This window comes from Ciconia boyciana, chromosome 17, assembly GCF_034638445.1.
Source record: "Ciconia boyciana chromosome 17, ASM3463844v1, whole genome shotgun sequence".
Classification (NCBI taxonomy): domain Eukaryota; kingdom Metazoa; phylum Chordata; class Aves; order Ciconiiformes; family Ciconiidae; genus Ciconia; species Ciconia boyciana.
Window position 1 is genome coordinate 5,342,935 of NC_132950.1, and position 11,639 is coordinate 5,354,573.

Sequence of the window (11,639 nt, forward strand, 5' to 3'; positions counted from 1 at the left end):
CAGGACCCTCGTGCAGGTACGGGGGGACGGTGACAGTGGAGGGAGCTGGTGGCAATGCCCACGGAGAGGGGCTGAACCCTGGCTCCCTGCCTCAGTTTCCCCATTCACCCCACAGTGGCACTGGCTAGGCCCCCCGTGGGTGTTTGGGCTCTGAGGGTAGGAAGAGCTGGGTGAAGACCGGGCGTTCCTCAGCTCCTAAAATACTGGCTGAAGCTTCCCCTCCCTGAACTGCCCCTTGGAAAAACAAACCCGATTTTGGTGTGAAATCTGGTTGGTTTCAGCCATTTCATCTGAGAGATGAGGAGAGAAAAATGGATTTTCTGCTGTGAAAATGACATTAGATTATACTCAGAAAATGAGGACTGAAAAAAGGGGACTGAAATCAAACCAGGATACTCCAGTGGCTCTGCAGTGAGTTGCTGCTGTTGTGCAATTTGCTTTGCAACCCCCCCAGCAATCTGAATACCAGGTTTTTCTTCCCATTTTGGCAGAAGAAATACCAAGTCCTCACTAACTTCCATGCAGCAGGAACACAGGTGTTGGATCTCACACCGCCTGCAACCCTGTCCCGCTTCGTGGTGGCTGCCCAGTATTTCCTCGTGCCCGTTTCACCTCCTGTTTCTTCTGCAAACGCTGCTGGGTTTGCAGAGAGCTCAGCCGAGATTTCCCTTCCCTGGGGGCTTTGGCACAGCCAGTCCCTGCCCAAAAAAGCCCTTGGGGAGCAGGGAAGGACCAGGCTCCGCGCAGCCTCCCCATCCTTCCTCCATCCTGCGTGGTCCAGACCAGCTCTGGCTGCTCTTTCCCAGGAGCTCCGTGATGCTCCGAGCTCCGAGGTGTCCGGGGCAGGCAGGGAGCTGGCAGGCAGGGCAGGAGCAGACAGAAAACCACAGGGAAAACCCCAGATCCCTGCCCAGCACGAGGGGATGGCGACGGTGCTGAACCCAGGAGCTCGGTCGCTCCCCGGTGCCGTGCCTTTGGGGTAAAAGCTGTTTCCCTCCCAGCTCAGGTGGAAGGACCCAGCCTGCAGCACCAGCCGCCTTCACCATCAACTGTTTCTGATTTCTAACGGGACACCGGCAAAACGATCTTCGTGTTTTCGTGGACGGGGTGCGAGGGCGGGGAAGGGCTCGTGCAGCGGCGCAGAGCACATCCCAGCTGCTCCCTCCGCCGCGCTCGCTCCTCTATTTGTGCAATTCTTTTGTTAATAATAGATTGTGCATATTCCTGGGGTTTCCCCCCCCCCCATTTTTCTTATATGTGTTTGGGTTTGTTTTGTGAATAAATAAAAGCCCTTTAAAAGTGTGCTGAGACCTGACTTGCTTCCCTGCCACCCCCTCGAAGCTCAGGCAGGAGGAAACGGCTGGGGAACAGGCAATGCCCCAAGCCCAGAGGCGAGGGCTCAGCTCTTGCTGCCAAAAATTGGTGCAAACCCCTTGCTGGCCCCCGAGCAGCCCTCGATTCACACCCAGCCGGGAGCCGAGCTTGGACCCTTCTCCCCCCCAGCTCCGGGGGTACAGCCCTGACCCCCACCAGGCTCAGGGGGCGAGGTTGGGTCTGACTCCGGGTTTGTTCCCGGTGGGATTTGGCAGCCCCGTGGGCTGCGGGGTCGCTGCTGAAGCCGGTGCGTTGCCGTTGTGCGGCTGTACGGGCTCTGCAGTGCTGACAGCAGTAAATTCGGTGCTGCTTGCTAACAACGGAGGAGCAGATGGGAAGAGAGACTGTCCTGGGAGCTGCAGCCCCTGCTGCTGCCTGCTGCTGCCTGCTGCTGCCTGCAGGGAGAGGCTGTGACCGCGGGGCTGGGGACCGGGAGAGAGGGCTCCCCAATTCAGCGAGGCTTTTCCGCACCCCGATTGCCGGTGGCGGTGGCCTGGGCAGCGGCGTGCTGTGAGATGGCACGTCCCAGCTGCCGGACCTCTGCGGACATCGGGGACGCGTCCCCGCGCAGCTCCCAGGCTGGTGCAGGTCCCCTCGGGTGGCCCTGGCCCCGTGCTGCGGCAGCCAGCACCGGGCTGACGTTGGCTGCCTCTCCACCGCTTCCCACGAGCAGGGCTTTCCCAGCACTTTGCTCCCAGTCCAGATTTCCACCAGTGGGGAAACTGAGGCACAGAAGCATCTTCCAGGCAGGCCGTGGCGACGCAGCTGGACGTGGGCTTGCCAGGACCCTGGGAGAGGGCAGGGAGGCGGCGTGGGAATAAAATCTCTCATTTAACTGAGTTCCCTGGTCCTGCACGCTCGGCTGCCCACCCTGCTGCCTCCTCGCCCCCCCCGCCACCACCACCGCCTCCCGCCTCGCCTCCCGCCTCCGGGACAGCTGGGCAATGCCTGCGTCCTGCCGGGAAGAGGAGGGGGACAGAGCTGTCCCCGGCAGCCCCTGCCCCCCCCCCCCCCGCCGCAGCCCCCGCCAGCTGGGGACGGGTCAGAGGGTGCTGTGGGCTCCACCAGCTTTGCCCCCCCGCTCCCTGTGGCTATGGGAGGTGGGGAGGGGGCTGGTGGCCAGGAGCTGCTCTGGAGGCTGCTGCCTCTTGGGGCATCCTGGGAGGGATGATGAGAAAGGCCGGCTGGGTTTTCCCTGTTTTCCTTGGGGACTGGGCCTTGAGCCGGCAAAGCCGGGCTGGTTTTTGGTGTTACCCCACACCCTGCTGCTCTTCGCTTTGGGCTGGGAAGAGCAGGTACTGCTCTCCCTGGGCTTCTCCCTTCCCCGACCTGCAATCTGGCAAGCAAAGGGTTTCCAGGCAGGAGAGACAGCAGCCTCCTCCCTTGTCTTCCAGCCTTTTCTCCCGCAGCCAGCTTGAGATGCGCTGGGATCCACAGGGATCCCCCCAGATCCTCCATGCCCAAGCTGGGCAACATCTCCATGGGAGCAGGGAGTGACAGGCAGGGTGGGAGCAGGGTACGAGCATGGGGATGCTCTGGCCCTGGAGCAGGGTACGAGCACGGGGATGTCCCAGCCCTGGAGCAGGGTTCGAGCATGGGGGATGTCCCAGCCCTGGAGCAGGGTACGAGCACGGGGATGTCCCAGCCCTGGAGCAGGGTACGAGCACGGGGATGTCCCAGCCCTGGAGCAGGGTACGAGCACGGGGATGTCCCAGCCCTGGAGCAGGGTACGAGCACGGGAGATGCCCCAGCCCTGGAGCAGGGTACGAGCATGGGGATGCTCTGGCCCTGGAGCAGGGTACGAGCACGGGGATGTCCCAGCCCTGGAGCAGGGTACGAGCACGGGGGATGCTCTGGCCCTGGAGCAGGGTACCCGCATGGGGGGATGCCGATGGCGCGAGAGCATCCTGCTGTGGGACCACAGCCAGGCCATGGCAGCTGCGTGGGAGCCGGGAGAAGCCGCGGTGCCTGCCCGGCTCTTCTCCTCTTGCCAACGTCAGCTGTTTCCCCATGCCTGGAGCAGCTGCAGCTCCACACTGGTCGATGCCATCGATTAGTTCCTCTCCCCATCCCTGGAGAGGGGACGGTGCGGGGGGCAGCAGGGGGGAGAGAATAAATATTTCAGCAGGTCCAGGCAAAAGCTGGGGTTATTTCGGGGCCGGGATTTATGGGCTATTAGGAATAAGGAATGAGTCTGTGCTGGGGAGAGGAGACCCATTAATCCAGGCTGAAGGAGCACAAATGAGCAAGGGGAAATGGAGGAGGCTTTAATTATTTCGCCGTGTTCCAGAATAATAAGGCAGCCCTCCGGCCGAGTGCTGGCGTGGGGCTTGGGAGCTCTGCTCACCGAGAACTGGGGCAGGCGAAGGGGCGCTCATGGTTAAATCCTCCCCAGCTGTGCTGGGAGAGACGGGAGTCCCATTCTGGGACCAGTATGAGACCCGTACAAGCAGTGTTGCTGGCTGGGCCGTGGTACGGAGGATGCACTGCTTGTGGGGGGAGGCTGCAGAGCGCAGGGCTGGCTGGAGGGGCCCGCGGGTCGGTGCCTGGTCCCAGGGGTGCCCTTCTCAGGCCAGGCCAGCCCTGCCACCCGCCGTGCCCCATTAAGGCAATCCCGTCTGCGCCTGTAACCGGAGGAGCTGGGCACCGGCGCAGGGGTGAGTCACTGCTGGAGGCAGCCCTGGCCCGGAGAGCATCCCTAGGCTCTGCTGTGCCCAGCACCACCTGGGTGACCTTGGGCTGCGCTCCGCTCCCCGGCTTGCCGTGCCCCCTTCTGCTCTCCCTGCTGCCTCTGCATCCCTCCACGTGCCTCAGTTTCCCTGGGGGCTCCTGGGACGGTGGCCCTGGCTCACCCCTTGGCACCCTCGGGGAGCTGCAGGGACCCGGCTGGGGGCACGCCTTACCCCGCGGGGGGCACCGAGGGGCAGATTTACCCCCGCTGGGGCAGCCTGCCCCATCCCCTGCAGCGGGCGGTCCCAGAGATGTGGGCACCCACGTGGCGGGGATGCAGGTCGGGGACTACCTTGGACCACCTCCTCCTCTGACGGGATGGATGAGGACCAGGGCTCCCTGCAGCGTCCCTGCGGCACAGCAAGTCTTGCTCCCTCAGGAGCGTGGTCCAGGGCACCAAGGTCACCCAGCGGGACCGCGGCGGGGTGCAGGAGCCATCCGCTGCACCCCACGCCGGGCAGCGTCCTCCTTCCCCGCTCCTGCTGGGCCTGCTGCCGCGGCTCCCGCTGACGTCACCCCGCCGGAGCCAGGAGCTATTTTGGGAACTGCAAAGTCACTGGCGCAATTAGTCCGCTGGCAAAGGGAGCGGGGCGGCGGGGGGGCCGCGGGGCCGGCTGCTCTCCACGCCGTGCCCCCGCTGTGCCGTGCCGGGGGGCTGCGTGGCCATGGCCCATGGGCACCGGCGGATCTGTGCCTCTCCTTGTGCCTGCAGGCTCAAGGGCTCCCTCCGCCAGGGTACAGGGCCACGGCTGCAAATCCTCCCATCCATCATCTCCTCCTCTCTGCCTCTTTTTTTTTTTTTTTTTTTAATTTTATTTCGTTCCCCTGGCAGGAGCCGCCCCACGTGGGCTGCTGAACGCTGGCAAAAGCCAGCTCGCTGCCGCCTCGCTGCCATCACTTGCATTTAGAGAGAGGCAGGAAAGCAATTAGCTGGCAGTGATGCCGGCAACGTGCTTCCCATGACGATGCCGCGGGCGAGGGACTGCCCGGGTGGGAGCGGGGGTCCGGCCGTGCCTGGGCGCTCTGCCTCCGGCTGTGCCTTTGCTTTAATCCGGTCTGCATCTTCTCGGATGCAGCCATCCGGCTGCGCAGCCCCAACAGCCCCTTTGTCCCCCGTCCCGGGGATGGGGCCGTGCCACGTGCTGCTGTCACAACGGAGGGACACCCGTCCCTGGGGCACAGCACGAGCAGACAGTGGGGTCCTGCCCTGTGCCTTCGTGCCTTGGGGACGTGGGGACAGTTAGAGGGGACAGTTAGGGTGCTCAGCCCTCCTCCCCCAGCGCTGGTTGCTTTCTCTGGCCTCCCTCCTCGCCTCCCAGTAACCTCCAGGTCATGGCCAGAGGGGACGTGCACAAAAATGCTGCGAGAAGCTGATCCTGGCAGGCTCCAAACACCCCGAAAGTGGGACTCAAAAAATCCCTTTAAAAATCCCAAGCCTTTCCCATGTGACCCCAGCATCTCTTTCAGTCCCATCCCCCAGAAAAAAACCCCAAATCCTTTCTCCCAGTGCCTGGGGAGGTGCCACAGCACAAGTCGGTGCTCAGCTCCCCAAACCCCGAGCCGGGGCTTTGGGCAGGGACACCCACGGGGCCCGATCCAGCATGCTGCCCGTCCCCTGCCTAAGGGCACGGCAGAGATTCTTGGGTGCAGGCAGGCTGACACCCACCTTTCCCCATCGCTTGGAGCCCCCACTTGGCCCTGGAGCGGGGTCCCTGCCCGCAGTGGGGCTGGAGGAGCAGCCGGTGGTCCCGGGGTGGAGATGGACGGGGTTGGGTGGGAACAGGGGTCTGGGGGGTGGCTCTGGGGGTGACGGGGGCCATGGGAGGGCAGCGGCAAGGTGGGGAGCATGTGCCCCCCCCCGGGGCTGGGGAAAGGGGCCTCGGCGGTGGGGCTGGGAGCTGGGTGAGGCTGTGCTGAGTCACGCTGCAGAGCCAGCGAGCAGGACTGCAGCAAGCGGCTCGCTGCCGCCCGCCTGCAACGGGGACGATGTGACAGCCCCGTCCCCCCCTCGCAGCATGCTCCGGCTCCTCGCCTGCTCCTGGGGGTCCAGGATGCTGATGGGGGGGGTGGGGGGGTGGTGTGATGCCCGGGCTGGGGGGTCCCGCTGCGCCCCAGCTCGTGGCTGTCTCGGTGCTCCCGGCCCTTCTTGTTCCTCCCTGGCCCCCTCCCCTTCAATAAGGATGGGGCGGCTCTGGGGAGGGGGTCCCGGGGACCCCGGGCAGGGAGGGGGGAGGACTGAGCTCTCCTTGGAGGATGAGTGTCCCTGACCCCAGTGTGGGAGGGGTCTCCCCGGGTAGCCGTGACCGGGGGGACAGTGGGGCCGTGGGGCCACTCACTGCCAGCACAAACACAGAAAGGCACTTGGCAACCGCTGGAACATGGGGTGGCTTTCCCCTTGGCACGGGGGGGTGGGTTAGCAGAGACCCCCCCCAGGTCCCACCCAGTGCCACCAACCCAGGGCACGGGGCTGAGCATCCAGCCCTGCGCTGGGTCCCCAGCACCCCTGCCACCGCACGGGACAAAGGGCAGAGGCAGGTCCCCGCTGCAGAGGGAAACTGAGGCACAAGCAGGTGCTCGGAGGACTGGCCCCAGATGCTGCCACCTCCCACGCTCAGAGCCTGGGGCAGCCCCGTCCATGCAGGACACTGGTGACCACCCTGCCCGGTGCTGCCCACCGGCCCCACAGAGCTCGGAACTGCTCCTGGAGGGACCGAGACAGCCAGGGCTTTTTTTAGGTGCTCCATAAGTGCCGTCTGGGCGGTATTTAGATCGTCTCCTTAAATAAGAGCTGCCATCTGAGCCGGACGCGCCTGCTTAATTATTAATGCCCCGTGGGGAGGCGGTGTGCCCGGCTAGCCCCAGCCCACCCTCCCGCTAGGTCCCTGGTGGGGTCCCACGCCCCAGGTCCCCCCAGCTCTCCACCAGCACCCGGCACAAGGGCTGACATCCTGGCCACCCCAGGGCACCCCAGCTTGCCATGGGCATACGTCCTGCATGGGAGCATCTTCCCTGGGGCTGGGAGAAAGGCTGGGGGGGGATTTTCAGAGTGGGGGGTGCTGCGGCACGGGCATCGCTGCGGTTCTCAGCGCCGTGGAGCTTGTGTGGGTTTTAGGGATAAGGGGAGGGTGGGAGGCACCGCGCGCTGCCCTCCCATCCCGTCTCAGTGGCTTGAGGTGGTCCCAGGGAAAATCATCCCTGGGAGCCCGGCTGTGTACCCCGAGGGGTACGGGCAGCCCCGCTTCGTGGCAGGGCTGATGCTAAACAGTGCAGGAGGGCAGCTGCTGCAGCAGAATTCATTTGGGCTTGGAAAGTGCTTTGAAACCCTGAGATGAAAGGCCAAGGCTGAGTACAAAGTGCTGCGGCTCTGCAGATGGGGGGAAGCAAGTTCCCCTTCAAAGCACCAGTGGTCTGGCAGGCTCGTTGCTGGCTGCCCCATCAGCCACGGCCCCTCCGTCGCCTCCTGCCCCAGGTGAGGCAGCGTCCTGGCTCTGGGGTGTTTTGGGGAGGGTTGGTGCACCCCCGAGCTCACTCAGGCGTTGGGCACGGGGTTGTTCCTTGGGGCTGGTGGGATCCCCCAGCTTTGGTGCGTGGCGGGCTGGAGGGGTGCTGGGCTGGGACCAAGGCTGCACCGTGGCTGGGGAGCGCTGCTGGTGGGTGCAGGGGGAGAAGGGACGCCCTTGGCCTGCTTCTGGGATGCTTCCCTTGCCGTGTCGCGCAGCCAGGCTCGCGGCAGCAAGGTGAAAGAGGGGCCAGGGTGCTGGGGTGTCGGGGTGCTGGGGTGCTGGGTGCGGGCAGTCTGGCCCAGCAAGGCGCCGGGCAGGGAGGACATGAGGGCACTGCTGTCCTGCAGCCTGTGGGGAAGGGGTCACCGAAGCCAGAGGTTTCCTTAGCTTGTTTTTCACAAGCTCAACTGCAAAAGCTGGAAAACTGCTCCCCTGGGCAGGTAGCACCTTCCTCGGGGCAACCCGAGCAGCAGCTGCCCAGGCAAGCAGGGCTGGAGGGTGAGCACCCAGGCTGGAGGGTGAGCACCCAGCCAGGGAGCCCCGGGGCTGCGCAGGAGCCAGGGCAGCATCCCAGGGACAGCACCCATCCCTGCTCCGTGCACCAGCCCTGGGGAATGCCACCTTGTGTCCCCTGCTCTGCCTGGCTTTGCCACCCGCTGGCTGAAGACACGCAGGACCCCAAGCACTGGGTCACTGCTCGCTGTTGATGTGAGGTGTTGCAGGCATGCCTGTGGACCAACGGTGACCACCCTTGCCCTCGGCGTGGGGACAGGCTGGGGCACCTGCACCATGCATCCCCCTCGCTTTGCATCCCCCTCGCCATGCATCACCCTCGCCATGCATCCCTCTCGCCGTGCATCCCTCTCGCCGTGCATCCCCCTCGCCATGCATCCCCCTCGCCGTGCATCCCCCTCGCCGTGCATCGCCCACGCCGTGCATCCCTCTCACTGTGCATCCCCCTCGCCGTGCATCCCCCTCGCTCCAAGCAAGCAAGCGCGGAGGGAAGGGGTGCACGACCGTCGCTCTCCCACAGCAAGCGAGGGGTGAGGATTTCTGGATCCATTTTCGGAGCAGTCAGCAGCTAACCCAAGCAAACCTCCAAGTCAAAGAGAATTTACTGCCTTCCCTTGCGGTGTCACAAGGCATTGACAGCAAGTAACGGGGAAGGCAAGAAAATGTGAAGAGAAGGACTCGTCTTCCAGGCCGCAGGCATTAACAAAGTGGCACATTTGAACACGCCGGAGTATTTTTAATACCGTAGGCGGAATCAGGGTTATTAGGTTTTTCTGGGACATCTGCAGAACAGACCCGCATCCTTTGGGTCTTTGTGATTTCCCAGCCCAGCAGCCATCTGAGCTCCTGCTGCGGGGTGTCTATAGGTATCAGGCAGAGGTGGGAGAGGGGCATTTAGTGATGGGCAGCCCGATGACCCCTCCAGCTGCCTGGGCTGCCCACCAGAAGCTTCTAACTCCGGCCATTCACCACCTAGCCTTCATCCCACCACTGCCCGGTCTGTAAAACAGAAGAATTAAGTGGGGCAAGGGGTGCTGATTTATGCATCGGAGCCCAAAAAAGGGGCTGGATACACTGCAGATAAATATTATGGCCAGATCACTATTCTGAAGAATTTACAGCATTGTGAATATCGTGTTCTGACCTGTGATGGGGAAGGAAATCAAATGCGTTGTGAAATGTATTCATTGCTATGGTGCTTTGACAGGAATAAATCAGTATTTGTTCGGTCTGGGGCACGTACACGGTCACCGTAAATCGGCAGAGCTGCGGTGATTCGGACTAGCTGAGAACCTGCCGTATTTATGTAAATTACTAGATAAGTGTCATAAGGTTTGTATGGAGAAGCAATATTTTTTATTAGGCCAGTTGATATATTTGGAGAATCCAGATGAGCTTCCAGGCACACAAGAGCTTCTTCAGGTCCAGGCTTGTGTTCAATATTGTCCCTGAGAATCCAGGAGTTGTACCCAAGGGCTAATATTATTTTTTCCAAGTTAGAGGAAACACACATCCAACCCAAATGGAGGATCATCACTCAAAAGGTGTCTGGGAAGAGCAGGCAGCTCCGCTCTGGTCTGTTCCCCGAGATCTGATAGTCCTGCTTGGCTTGGGTGATGTCCCACAGAAATTCTCCAGACTGTCAATAAGAAATGGTAGCAATAGCTGAAAAAACAGTTTGGGATCCACGATCTACTTTAATATTCTCTTGCATTCTACACTTTTTTACTCCAATTCTCTCCCCAAAGCTGGCGTCGTACAGAAAACAATGCAAAAACCCGCTGCTGAGCTCTCCAGAGATGATGGTGAGAGCCTCCTCAGAAGAATGAATGCGCCATTATCAGAAAAGAGGAATAAACTGCCCTTGTCTATGGGCGCTCTCCTTGGGATCGCCGCGGCGGTAAACAAAAGCCGGGCACAAAGGCTGTTCTCACACCAGAACCACATGCGCCACGGGGTGTGAGGCCAGGGATGCGAGCAAGGAGACAGTGTTTTATTTTATAAAGGAAATAGAGAGGATCTGGGCATATTTCTAGTTTTACTTCTCAGAAGGCATGATTTCTTCTGCTCTCGGAAGCTGTAAACAAAGAGGTATTTTGTGTAAAACAAATCCATTCAATACGATTCTCTGTTATGGGTAAAGCAGTGCTAAAACCACAATAAAGACGGAGATCTCCCCCCAGAACGGTGTTGCTCGTCATCATAAAGCACTGTCAGCATTTCCAAACCAATTTGTCCCCACCCGCTTGGGTGAGACCACGGCCCACGGGCTTTAACAGGCTGTGGCTGTGGTATTGCCCTGCGGAAACCGGCACGTCCCAGTGCCACCAAGGATCCTGTGGTGGTCCAGAAGAAAACCACAGGGCGTGGGGATCGGCAAGTGGGACGGCTGCGTCCTCCGAGATGGTCCTCACACCTCCCGCGGCGCCCACGCGGGGACAGCGGCACCGGGAAGGGCCGGGGACGCGAGGTGTGCGGGCTGGGGCACGCCCAGTGTGCCAGGGGGAGGACGGTGTTCGCCCACGCAGACACGCGTCAGCACCGCGCGGCTCCCTCCGACTGGGGTACAGCGCTTCCGTCGGGATCAGCGCAGCCCCGTTCGTTAGACCCCTTTCCTTTCCCCCGGTGCCGCGGCGTCCACTCAGCATCGCCTCATCCATAGGCTTTTTAGGAAAGCGGGATCTCTTATGGCTCCTCACGGAGTTCCTAATGCACGGCAGAAGCTCTGCTAGGCCCGAGCGGACGTGCGCTTTTATTTCATGTGTTATCGATGAGCGAGCGCACCGCGCTCCCAAGCTGGCCGCTCATAAATTATCCAGCGTCGCTCTTCGGTGGGGCTGCTCTCCTCCGTGGGTTGGCTGGGAGGGCCCCGTCCCGCGGCAGGGGAGAAGGGGACGGGGGTAAAATGGGGGGGGTCAGTTGTTTGGCCCAAGCTGCGGCACGGTGGCCTGGCCCAGCACCATCGCGGCGTCACGGACCCCACAGCCCTCCGTGGGCGTGGAGGGCAAGGTGGGCCCTGCGCACCGCCTGCCCCGGGGCAGCCCCAGCCGCCCGGCAGCGTGGCAGAGGCCATGCCCGCAGGTGCTGTGGGCCCGTGTGGGCCTGGGCTGGGAGTGGGACCTGGTGTGAGTGGGTCCGGGCTGGGAGCGGGACCTGGTGTCAGGGGGCCTGGGCTGCGAGTGGGCCTGGGTGGTGAGTGGGCCTGGGTTGTGAGTGGGTCCGGGCTGCGAGTGGGTCCGGGCTGCGAGTGGGCCTCGTCTGTAAGTGGGTCCGGGCTGAGTGGGTCCGGGCTGTGAGTAGGCCCTGCCTGCGTGTGTGCCCGGGCCGCGCGTGTCTCCCCGCGGCTCGAGCAGCGGCCCTGGCTCACACACGGGCGCAGGCGGCGGCCTCCCCGCCGAGCGAGGCCTACCCCCGGAGGCGAGCCCGGTGCCCGCGTCCCCCCGCCCCGCGGGCCGCTCCCGGTGAATCAGCACGGGCAGCGGGCGGGGCCCCACGGGCGGGGCGGGGCGGGACCCGGCG